This window comes from Papaver somniferum, chromosome 6 (genome assembly GCF_003573695.1).
Source record: "Papaver somniferum cultivar HN1 chromosome 6, ASM357369v1, whole genome shotgun sequence".
NCBI classification, from domain to species: Eukaryota; Viridiplantae; Streptophyta; class Magnoliopsida; order Ranunculales; family Papaveraceae; genus Papaver; species Papaver somniferum.
Window position 1 is genome coordinate 22,687,583 of NC_039363.1, and position 11,418 is coordinate 22,699,000.

At 32.7% G+C, this 11,418-nt stretch overlaps 1 long non-coding RNA gene across 6 annotated transcripts; it reads right to left on the reverse strand.

Moving 5' to 3' along the window:
* Positions 1-283: 283 nt before the first annotated feature.
* Positions 284-4,851, reverse strand: LOC113287169. 6 transcript variants are annotated; one of them, XR_003329789.1, is made up of 10 exons: positions 4,471-4,851; positions 3,429-4,004; positions 3,217-3,350; positions 2,744-2,876; positions 2,536-2,653; positions 2,183-2,432; positions 1,878-1,979; positions 1,493-1,594; positions 1,247-1,304; positions 291-555 (listed from the first exon to the last, which is right to left on the reverse strand). It is a non-coding gene; the product is annotated as an uncharacterized LOC113287169 (long non-coding RNA). The 6 variants fall into 6 exon arrangements; XR_003329786.1 differs by lacking the exons at positions 1,247-1,304; positions 1,493-1,594 and adding an exon at positions 4,183-4,225 and having other exon boundaries at positions 284-555; positions 4,471-4,850; XR_003329787.1 differs by lacking the exons at positions 1,247-1,304; positions 1,493-1,594 and having other exon boundaries at positions 284-555; positions 3,429-3,565; positions 3,700-4,004; positions 4,471-4,849.
* Positions 4,852-11,418: the final 6,567 nt, after the last annotated feature.

An 11,418-nucleotide genomic window follows, 5' to 3' on the forward strand; every position in this document is an offset into this window, starting at 1 on the left:
AGAATGGAACATCCTTTAAAATGCCATGATAACACTTCTAGTTGATTATATTTAGTTCATATTGATATGGGTATTTGTTAAATAATATTTTGTGCTATGATTTTGGTTTCTTAGATTTTTGAATGTGAGTTAATCAACGATTTTTGGGTATACTATTGGGTTCATTAATAAATGATTTTTGGGTATTCTATTGGGTTCATTTATAGCGCACAACCTGTTTGTGAAAAAGTCTGAATGGGTCTATAATTGATTCACTGAATTTATGCATGAGGATTTTAAATTATTCCAAATCAGAAAAATGAGATACATAATTATTGAAGTAAAATTATTCAAAAGTATGTTTGGCATCGCAGTTTCACAAATGTAATCATAACCCATGAACCAAAGATTTCTACATTCCCAACTATACGTAGGCAACACAACAAAATTTAAAGTTAGCTTGAAGTCCCAACAAAATCTAAAGTTAGCTTGACGTCCCTTACATACCGCAATATGGACCCAGGGAAGGAAAATAACAACACCCACTCTGCCAATTAAGCCGATCACCCTATGAACCTGTGAAAGAGGAACATACTCTGTTAAAGTTCCCACTTTGGCTAGAGATGTAGCGTTTTAGTAAAGATATATTTCATATATGACAAAACCATATAGTAAATATATAACTAAACCCATGTTAGTGATATTTGCTTAATCTCCCTGGTGTCTGCTTTCTTAAAATGAAGAGCTTGGGTATGAAGTCACTAAATGGTTGGTACATCAATCAACCTCTATCAAAAATAACGAACTTATTTTTCCTATATGAAAAATATAGAATTTAAAGCCAAAGACAAACAATTCGATAAATATCCAGATCCTAAAATTTAGAAAGAATTCCCCAAATCATGTTCTCGTGTAAGAAAGTAACACGGTTACTCTCTAGTGATAAAATGTCAACACAACAGCGTCTTGTTTGTAGTCATGTGGCTTGGTTGCTCAAGTTTTCGAAATCAGTCATTCTACTACAGTCTAAATACCAAATCTTCCCACTTCTTTCCAAGTGGTTCCCTTGGACCTCTTTACGCACGCACCAACTATAAAAGACAAAACTCTACAGTTCATGCTAGAATCTTAGAAATCACAAACAACCACATCTCTTCAGAGCACCCTATAAAGACATAAACCAAACTTCATTTCTGTGTAAAATTGGTATATAGAAAGCATAAGGCAATATGTCAACACATGTTAAATGTAACCATCCCAGCTGTACCTTATTAATCAATCCACATGAACGGGATGGCATTGTAACTATTTATGCTATGCAAGTCCTGTAGAAAATTCAAAAGCAACTGAATTATGGTTTTCAAGGGGTAAAATCTTTGCTACCGGAGAACTGGTCTATATATTGAAACTCTCTTAAAGCATATTCTCTAGAATGTGGGAGTTTGTTCCTACTTCCTTATTAGCTGAAACATAGTACCTAGGTTATGAGTTAAAGTTAATTTTGGAAGCTAACCTATTGTGTTGAGCAATACAACGCTGGTGCTTTGCTTGACAGTTTCAGCCATAACACTGCCGGGGTGGGGTCCCTTTTCACAAACATGAGCTGGGCAACGGTCTTGTGGCATGTTTAAAGAAGATGTCATTGCTGGAAATCCAAACAGAAACGATCCAAACAGAAACAATACTTGCTACGAAACATGTCTAAACTGAAATAGTTGGTTGTAAAGGGTTAAAAGGGAAACGAAAGCTAATATTACCACTTTCCCTAACCCCGCCAAATCCAATCCCTAAATCTTCTATGCTTTATGAAAATTCAAGTCTCCTTAAGAAAACATGCATGAACATGAATACCAACTTCTAGACTGTCTAAATATATTTTTGAAAAAAGAAAATCTTACCGATTGGATACATAATATGTTCTGTTTATCATCGTCGAGCTCGCACAATTAGTCTAGAACATTGACAGAGTATATTACGGGAGGCTCCACTGCAGTCCGAAGCTACAAAAATTGGATAAGTTAGTGTTGTAACCTGATTACTCAACGTTTGCTATTAATGAATTAAAACTGGTAAGGGGAGATATTGGTGCAACTTAAATAACACAAACCCTTTACTTTTATCAATTAAGTGGTTGTTACTCTCATAATCGTTCAATTGTTTTTTTGTAAGAAATTTTCGCTGACTGAGAGTAGATTATACATACATTGTAACTGTGATCCCATTCTATTTCAAACAGTTCTGCAATCAAGTTCCAGATGATATTGGTATGCCTAGTTTCACTTTTAGCGTTAACATCGGCAACCATCTTTTCAGCATAAGTTAGCACTGTCTAGCAATTTGGCCTGGTTACAGCGACACTGGAAACATGGTTTCACCGTCCACAGTGTATGCATCCGCCACACGTAACACGAAACAACATATAGGACTTCAAAAACATGGCATAGGGAAAGAACCTGCATCAAACGACCATCATGCAAGGTTTTTTTGTTGAAACTAACAAATTTTAATAATAACGTATATGGATGTAGAGGTCGTTAGAGATATTGTAGTACAAACCTTGTGAACGCCCATCATTATAGAGGCGCTACATTGGACTAAATCTTCTTTCACCGTCCCCGCGGCCATGAACATAGAATATCCAGTCAAGTCTTCTACTTCCATTATAAGTTTCATCCTGGTCGTTGTTCACTATAATGGTCATGTCGTTTCGAGAATGATTTGTTATTGAAAATCAAAGTGTTATTATTCAAGTGGGTTCAATTACCTCGGTGTTGGTTGGCACGATTTGTTGCATGTGAAACATCAAGAGTTTATAATGCCCAGTTCCGGGAATTCGGCGAGACAATAAGGTACCAATTGTCTGCAAACCTTTTATTTGTCCGGAATGTGCTTCCATCCTGTCAATATACATTAGTCAGTTAAACGAACTTTCAATTATTTTAGATTTCACAGTAGTAATCACCATGGATTTCATATGTCCCATACATGACAATTATGCAATGCAAAGCTAGAGTTGATGCGACTTTTAGTTCACAGTAGTATTCGCCATTAGTATTTGAATCGTAATTTCCCATGTCACAGGTTATATGCAGTTTGACGATAGAAGTTTATAATGTCTACTTATGGAAGTCACACCAAATATTACCCTGTCAATGTACCAATGTAAAAACTCTGCAACTTACAAGTTTCGCTATAAACTATATTTATTAAAATGTGCAACACCGTTTAATCTGTTACCTTTAGTTTTCCAATATGTTGTAGCAAGTCGTTAACAGTCTTTTTCTGATTTTGATGGGTATATTGAAATATATCAGGCAATACATCCGGGATGTTTGTCTCTTTCGAAGTTATTTCCCCAGTCAACTCGAAGTCTGCGTATTAGATATGTTAGTCGATATCATAGTAATCAGATCAACGATGGGCGAGATTACTGACATTCAAAACAATACCTGGAAGAGATGAGTTTGTTCTTCCGAGTCCAGTATGTAGGTATGAGAAGATTTTTTGGCTGCTCTCCTAATGGAACTGATTTGAGTGGCCATTATGGTAATCTTCAATTTTAGACGAAACTAGGATTTATGAAATCCTTGGAGAAAAAAAACAATGCAAGCCTTGAGATAATAGCTAGACCAATGAGTTTGTAATGGGATAGGTGATATGGTGTGCAGGGGTTTTTATACCCGTGCCCACCACATCAAGTGCAATTTCTCAACTGCTTACCGAATTTCCAGAAAAGATTTTTGGGTATGATGGCATCTAACTCATCTCCTTGTAGCAGTGAAGGTGTTAGTCAGACATAATTGAATCTGTACCCTGTAAATTTACGGAAACAGGGGGATCACTAACTGCTCGTCAACAATAACCATATCGACACTGGTGACGTCGTTGGTGGACTTAAAGTCCAATTCTTCCCATTTCCTAGTAACACGAACGAACAGTAACAACGCTTGATTTTCCTTCGTCAGGGGATCAGAAACTCTTCAACTTGCCCTTTGTAACTAAGGATTGTACCTGTTGGGCAGCAACTGAAAATTGAAAACAAAAAAATCATCAGACACCTAATTCAAACTTAGGATTAAGCAATACAGTGTAGACCTAATGAACGATTATTAAAAAAAAAAAGGCAAATCAACATCATGAAGGTTAAATCCAAAACAACAATTGAAAATCCAAAACAGCATGAATGAATAGGAAAACAATCACCAGATTGAAAGTGGATGGAAAACGTATTTGGATTTGGCAACGACTGAAAAGGGAAAACTAAAAATCATCAGATACTTAATTCAAACATAGGATTAAGCGATACAATGCAGATCTAATAAAGGATTCTTAAAAATATTGGGTAAAGTAACATCAGGAAAGACAAATCCAATATCACAACACAAAATTATCAGAGCGATTGAAAACGAAAATCTAATCAACTTTGACTGAATGGAAAGGAGAACAATCAACAACTTGAAAGGGGATGCAAAATGTAAGGAAAAAACTTACATGTTCAAGTGGAATTGATGCTGCTCTCGATTGAGATTTGACATTTTATATAGAGAATCAAATTAATGAAGGATGAGGGTTTTTTGTTTTGTGTGTGTAGTAGCCAGAAATTAATCTAGATTCGAAATACCTTCTGTTGTTGAGGAGAGATTGTAAAGGCATCCTAGGGTTCCTGATCTGTTATGGAATAGAGAAGGTAGGAGAAATAAATTACTTGAACATGAATAAACTACCATTAACCGGAACACGACGAGATAATGAAAGGGATCCTACGATTGAAAGATCCATATATGGTAGTGAAAAGAAAATGGATATGCTAAATCATCCACACACAGCTCTGCCGTTACATAATCGAAATCCAATTTATGAATCGGGAATTAAGAAACACAATGAATACCGCAGGCGTGGGACGCGAGGGAAGGAAATCCATCGGATTAACAAATTGCAGTACGTTATTCTAGGAAGGGAGGGAAGATCCCAGCCAGTAGTCGGCAATTCCATTGTATCCTGGCCACTGGGTGACTCACCAAACACTACTATTATATAAGAACAAGATAAAACCGAAAATAAGATTACTTGATGGAATAATAAAACATATAAATTTGAAAACCCTGATCAAAAGATTCTCAAATATTTCGGTTTTGGGATCTCACTTGAGTAACAAGGAATATGTTCGAACAATAAAAGAACAAGATTTTAATTCATGTTTAAATTACTCACTTTGTCAACATCTTGAACTTTCCTTAATAGCAACTCATATTCCGATATTCTCAAAACCCTAAAGTATATATAAAACCGAAAATAAGATTATTATTGGGAATCGGTCCTGCTGTATATTACCAATAGGTCCTGCTAAAAATCCCCAATAGGAATCAGGCCACCAATCCCATTGATTGCTTTCAGCTATGAAACAAGTTTTGCAAGTTTACTTCCTTAAACTCATGTAGTTAAACATAATTTTATAGGTATGGAATCAATCATAAGTACATTTCACAATCCAGTAAAAATTTATAAAGATAGTATCCATGTCGCAAATACGAAGTTCAAAAGATACACATTATACTTCGTAATTCAATATACAAAGTTATGATACAACTTGTATATTCTTCATTGGCATTTTGATCATAATAAAATCATCAAGTCTCTAATACTAGAGATTCATAAATATAACTTCACGTGTTATGTTTTCAATATAAACGACTCGAAAGCAACGTAGATAGAAATAGAAACAAGTCGAGTCTTGTATCACTAACCTCGAACAAAAGGATGATGTATTCGTTGATGTCGATATGTCTTCAGGTTTTCCAGGCTCTTTAGAGTTATACTTGTATGTCTTAACATTTCTAGACTTCCTAGTTTAACCTAACGATGTTGACTCTAGTAATCTAATCAAGCGACCTTGAGTTTTGGAACTAAAATATGACAACCAAACTTGACATACCAACGGTTGGCGGGTTCAACCGAGCAATGCTCAACGAATTTAAAATAGGCCCGACTAGTGAGCAGGCATGATACATGTTCATGCTTAAGCACGACATGCTACAAGGCCGAAAGTTACAGCCCAGACTGGGCCCTGACCAGTCCTATTTAAGTACGGGTCAGGCCAGGCTTTAGCCTGCTTATATAGGTTGGGCCTGACCAGGCCCAGGTTGTCCTGATGTTTTTGGAACCTCTGAAGATAAATGGAAATTATATTAAATAAATTTATTTTTTGTTTATGGAGATATTATTTAAGATTTTGTATTGGGTTATAATAAAACTTCGATAAACTGATATCTTTCGGACGATGGAAATTATTATTTTAATGTAGTTATTAACTTATGAAGTTAAAATTTAGCTTGTACGTGACCAGGCAAATTTTTTTATTAGTTCAGCGAAGTAATTAGTTTATCGAAGTTCTACTGTATATTAAAAATGGTCTATAATTATAAAATATTCAATGATACATCTGAGAATATAATGAGACAAACAAAAATAGAATAGGGGATTAATAAAAAAATACAGAGGAAATATTTAATATTTCTTTAGCTCACAAACATTAAATAATTTTCTGATGTGTATTATTTAAAGAATACAAATAAGACCTTGGCTCTCTATTGGAGCTTCTTTAAGGAAAATGAAATTTACTGACTTGTTTTTATAGATTTTCTATTTTTAACCTCTTACAAAAATCTTATTTTCCACTATATGTGCAACAAACTCAGTTGCCATGTTTTGCGCGCCGTTTTTTTTTCTTTTTTCTTTTTTTTTTGATAAATCTCATAAAATTTCATTTATATAAAATAAAGATTATATAGACTTCCAGAACATCAAGATCAAAGATCAAAATATAATTTAAAGATACTAACAAAAAGTGATTTGTGAAGAGAACTACCAACAAGAGTACCAAGCAATCCGAAGATTGAAAAAATGGTTTTGAAATTATGACGCACCAAGAATGATTTGCCGTTATTAGCCCGGTTCAATTTATTAGGTTACTTGAATACGAACTCCACCTCATTATTATTATTATCATTAATTTAATAAGCTAAACCAACGTAAGTTATTTGTTAGAGAACTGATTGTCTGTTTTGTCCATCTCATTCCATTAAAACCAAGAAGACATGTACCTAACCAATAACCGACAGATAGGGAAGGAAACATTCACATTTTCTTTCATTTGTGTATGTCGATTTGCAATGACTCTCCGCTCTCAAGCCTCTTTAACTCCGTTAAAAAAAAAAGCATATTAAGCGTATGTTTTGGACAAAAGAAATTTAAGAAAGTGAAGAGTTAGGAAAGTGATCAAAAGAGGGCATCAAATCATCGTTTGTATAAGAAATCATAATCTGATTCTTTTGCATCCAGAACCTCACATCTAAATCATCGTTTTCAATTACACGTAATCACCTATAAAAAATAAGGCGATGACTAAATACAACCCATAATAAATTTAAATACAAGCCAATGACTAAATTCTAAATTTATGTTAACTTAATTAACGTGGGTAGTCGAAAGCCACATTTATCATCTTCTTTGTTCTTGTCAAACGGATGATCATCTCTTGCTACACAAACACAAATCGATCAAATACTATTATAGAGAAATTAACGGCAAAAAATCTTCAATTCTAGTCCTTCACTGTTTCTTTCATTATTTTATTTTTATCTTTTTATCAAACTAATCGTTACCACTATTAAAATGGGTATTCAAGATTTACATATGCAGTTAACGATTTCATATTAAAAAGGGAATTTAATAATCTAGGATTTGCTTCTGGGTTTCTTGAACTATCTATGAACAAGGGTTAACAACACCGGAATCCTGGAAAATTAATAGATTTGTTGCAAATTTTACCCCACTTTGGGTTTTTTTGAGTTAAATCTGAGATCCTTAAAGTTAACTACGTATGATGATTTTTATTTTCTCATTTATAACAATTTCTATCCGATTTGGTATTGTTGGCAGTAAAGAGATTACTTGTGCCGATAATTTTTAGGACCCTACTGGTTTTGATGATTCCATAATCATCATCATTCTCCCTACTGATCCTAAATAAGTTGAAATCGTTTTTGAAAATCACTTACTGATCATTTTTTTTTCTTCCAAGTATTCACTAGTCAGTTAAAATGCACAGGAAGAAGAACAGAGATGATGATGGACGTGAGTTTTGATTACACACATACATTAAGCTCAGAAATATTTAAAATTTTATATTTGGGTTGTAATTAAATTAAGTGTGGGTTGTATTTAGTCATTGCCAATAATGAGGCTCAAAAATAATATACAAGAAAAAATAAAGTAAGAACAGACAAAAAAAAAAAAAAAAGGATGACCATCTATAACAAACCATGATGCCAGCTCAATCCCATATGTATCACTAGCTAACAAACAAAAATCAACCCGTAAAAGAAAGCTTAGAAGGAAAAAAAAGAAGAGAAGAACAACTGAAATCTGATCAAGAGACAGAAAATTGGGAATGAATGGTGGTCACACAAGAGACCCCAACACTAGTCCAAACTGCAAACTCCCACCACCCCCTAACGGATCTCTCAACTTTTGAATACTGGCGGTTGGGATCATCCGTTGCATAGCAAATAATTCTCTATATAAAAACAGAGTTTTTTCGAGCGTTATTGTTAATCAGAGTTTCTAGTTGATTCTGGTCCCACCATTAAAAATTTCGGCCAATATAAATTAAGGAGAATTTTTGAGACCCACAGGATATCATTCAGCCAATTACATTCTAGAATATAATTACTTAAAATATATAATCCTGAAGACATTCCAAAACAGGTATAAACAACTTTAAAATTACCATAAAATAAGAAAAAAAACGATTACAATATTTATCATGATTTCATTAAATAAGAAATATTCATCATGATTTCATAATTAAATCCATCATAAGAATTAAAAAAAAATCCAATGTCCAATGTCCGTTTACATTTTTTTATAATAGAACTCGCCTAATTACAGCTCCAAACTACTGGTAGAAAAGAATACTTAAATTTAATTGGTTCAATTACACTTTCAGATAACATTAAATAACTGAATCATTGATTAATTTTAGATCAACGATTAAAATAAAAATACCTGGTTTGTGGATGTCACACATGAATCGAGTAATCTTCTTTCGAGGGCTTATAAAAGGGTTTGTTTATCCTGTACAAAAATAAATAATACAAAATCATTAATCGATGATCCTGTTGGAAGTGTTAGGACATTGGAATTAAGCATAAATCACCAAACAATATGATATCCAAAAAAAAAAAAAAGATCTTTATCAGCGACAAAAAAAAAAAAAAAAAATGGAATCATTAAAAAAAAATAGTAGAAAAAAAAAATCATGGAATTTTTGATGCAATTATATTGGTAGTATTATTCATTCCATATATTTTATCTAGAAATAAATAAAATAAAAAAGCATTCATTCCATATGCAAAAATATAATGATAAGATAAAACAATTTCTATTATTGGACGTATAATGCCTGATATATTTTTAGACAGAAATACTTAACAAGTAAACGTGCCCATCTAAACAAAAAATATAATATAATTGCCCTAAAATACAAAAATTACTAGATTTTAAGATTTCGGTTGATATTGTTTGCAAATTAAAAAATATTTTCTATTATTCATTCAATTTTACCAAAAAATAAATAAAATAAGAAAATATTCATTCCATACGCAAAAAATAAAGATAAGATAAAACAATTTTTATTATTGAGCGCATGATGCCTAACATATTTTTTGACAAAAATACATAAACAAGTAAACATGGCTATCTAAAAAAATATAATAATTTCCTTAAATTATTGCTAGATTTTAAGATTTCGGTTGATAATATTTCCAAATCAAAAAAATATTATTATAGATTTTTTGGGTTTGGTAACTCATTATATAAAGCATTTGAGCAAGAGCCAAACCTCATTGTTTGCACTTGTTTTTTACATCCTTAGTTTTGTCGATTTTTTTTTTGTTTCTTAATTATTATTTAGGTTTTTGTTGACTAATCTTTTTTTCTTTGTCATTTTTGTTTTGCATGTAGAATCGAAAATGTAACCCCTCAATAGTTGTGGCGATTGGAGCTCATACAATACTGATATTAGAGGTGAAGAAGTTAATCTTGATGTTTTTGAAGTTAATCTTGATGGTTTTGTTTTTGTATTTTTTACTTTTGATATTAAACTTGAACCAAACTCTCACAAGCTAAAGACAAGGTGTTGAACCGGAAAATTAGTGAGCAGAAAAATAGCCACAGAAATGGATAGGATGGGAAAAGTCCATCTGTTAAACTCTCTCTTTATTATCGTCTTTTTAGTTATTGTATAAATTGCATGATTTTCGCCCGTCACATTCCACAGTTCCATACGGGAAAAAATTCAAGATTTAATATATCAATTGTATTTTCTTTTTCACTTTCTTTCTTAGATTAGAGGCTTAAGTGGTTCCCAACTCAGGTATGTTTTTTTGTATTTTGTTTTTGCTATTGTTCTAATTGTGTTTGTAATCACATTTATTATTTGAATTCATCTTACGCTGCCGAAAGAAATATAACATTTAAGGTCATTTCTTTTCCCCATGCTTATAAAGTTTTAGCATGTTGAAGTAATTAATTTCTCTTTGCAGTCGATCCAATATAGCTTAAAAAAAAGTTTGATCCAATATATCGGGTTATTTGGATTTAATCACATTATATATGAAAATAACATACAACACTACAACCTTTCGATCAAAATTAACCATAGAGATTGCGAATTTCTGGAGATCGATGATGTCATGATAGATCATATATGTCTTGAAAGGATAACATTTTTCATGTACTTTGTTTTTCCAGAATGTGTATGAAATGTTTATTTCCAGTTCAGCGAGAACTTCTGATTGTAGGTATCTCGAATTTTTCCTATTTAGTTCGTCCTTCCGCTTTATCCCCATGTTAGGATCGCCACCATGCAAATTTATAAAGTCGTTGCGGATAGTAACTTCTTTTTTCATTTTTGTTTCATTTTTTTTTTGTTTCCAATCAAGTGACTGCTATGCATCTCCGCAGTTATCAAAACCATTTACGTGAGGAAAGGATAATAACACTTATGCCCATCTTGGATACTCATGCACTCTTTGTCGATAAGGGTTTGGTTCAGGTTAAGCTCACTACCCAACTTATAAAGTCTTTTGTGCAAACCATTCATACAGATTTGGACTAACGTTTTCTTTAATACTCACGTATTTCACTCCTTGAAACTTCCCTTACTTAATAGCTAGCTTTTCTGAAACCTGTATCCCAATGAAAATCCAAATGTATTGTCGCTACGTAAATATGTTGTAAAATGCAAGGAAAAAATATTTTTTTGCCATATTGCACAGATAATGTTTAACTCATTGCTAATGGCTTTGCTATATATTTTTTATATATTTTAAATCTACGAACATTGATTGATTTTCGTAACCACATGTTTGGATAAAT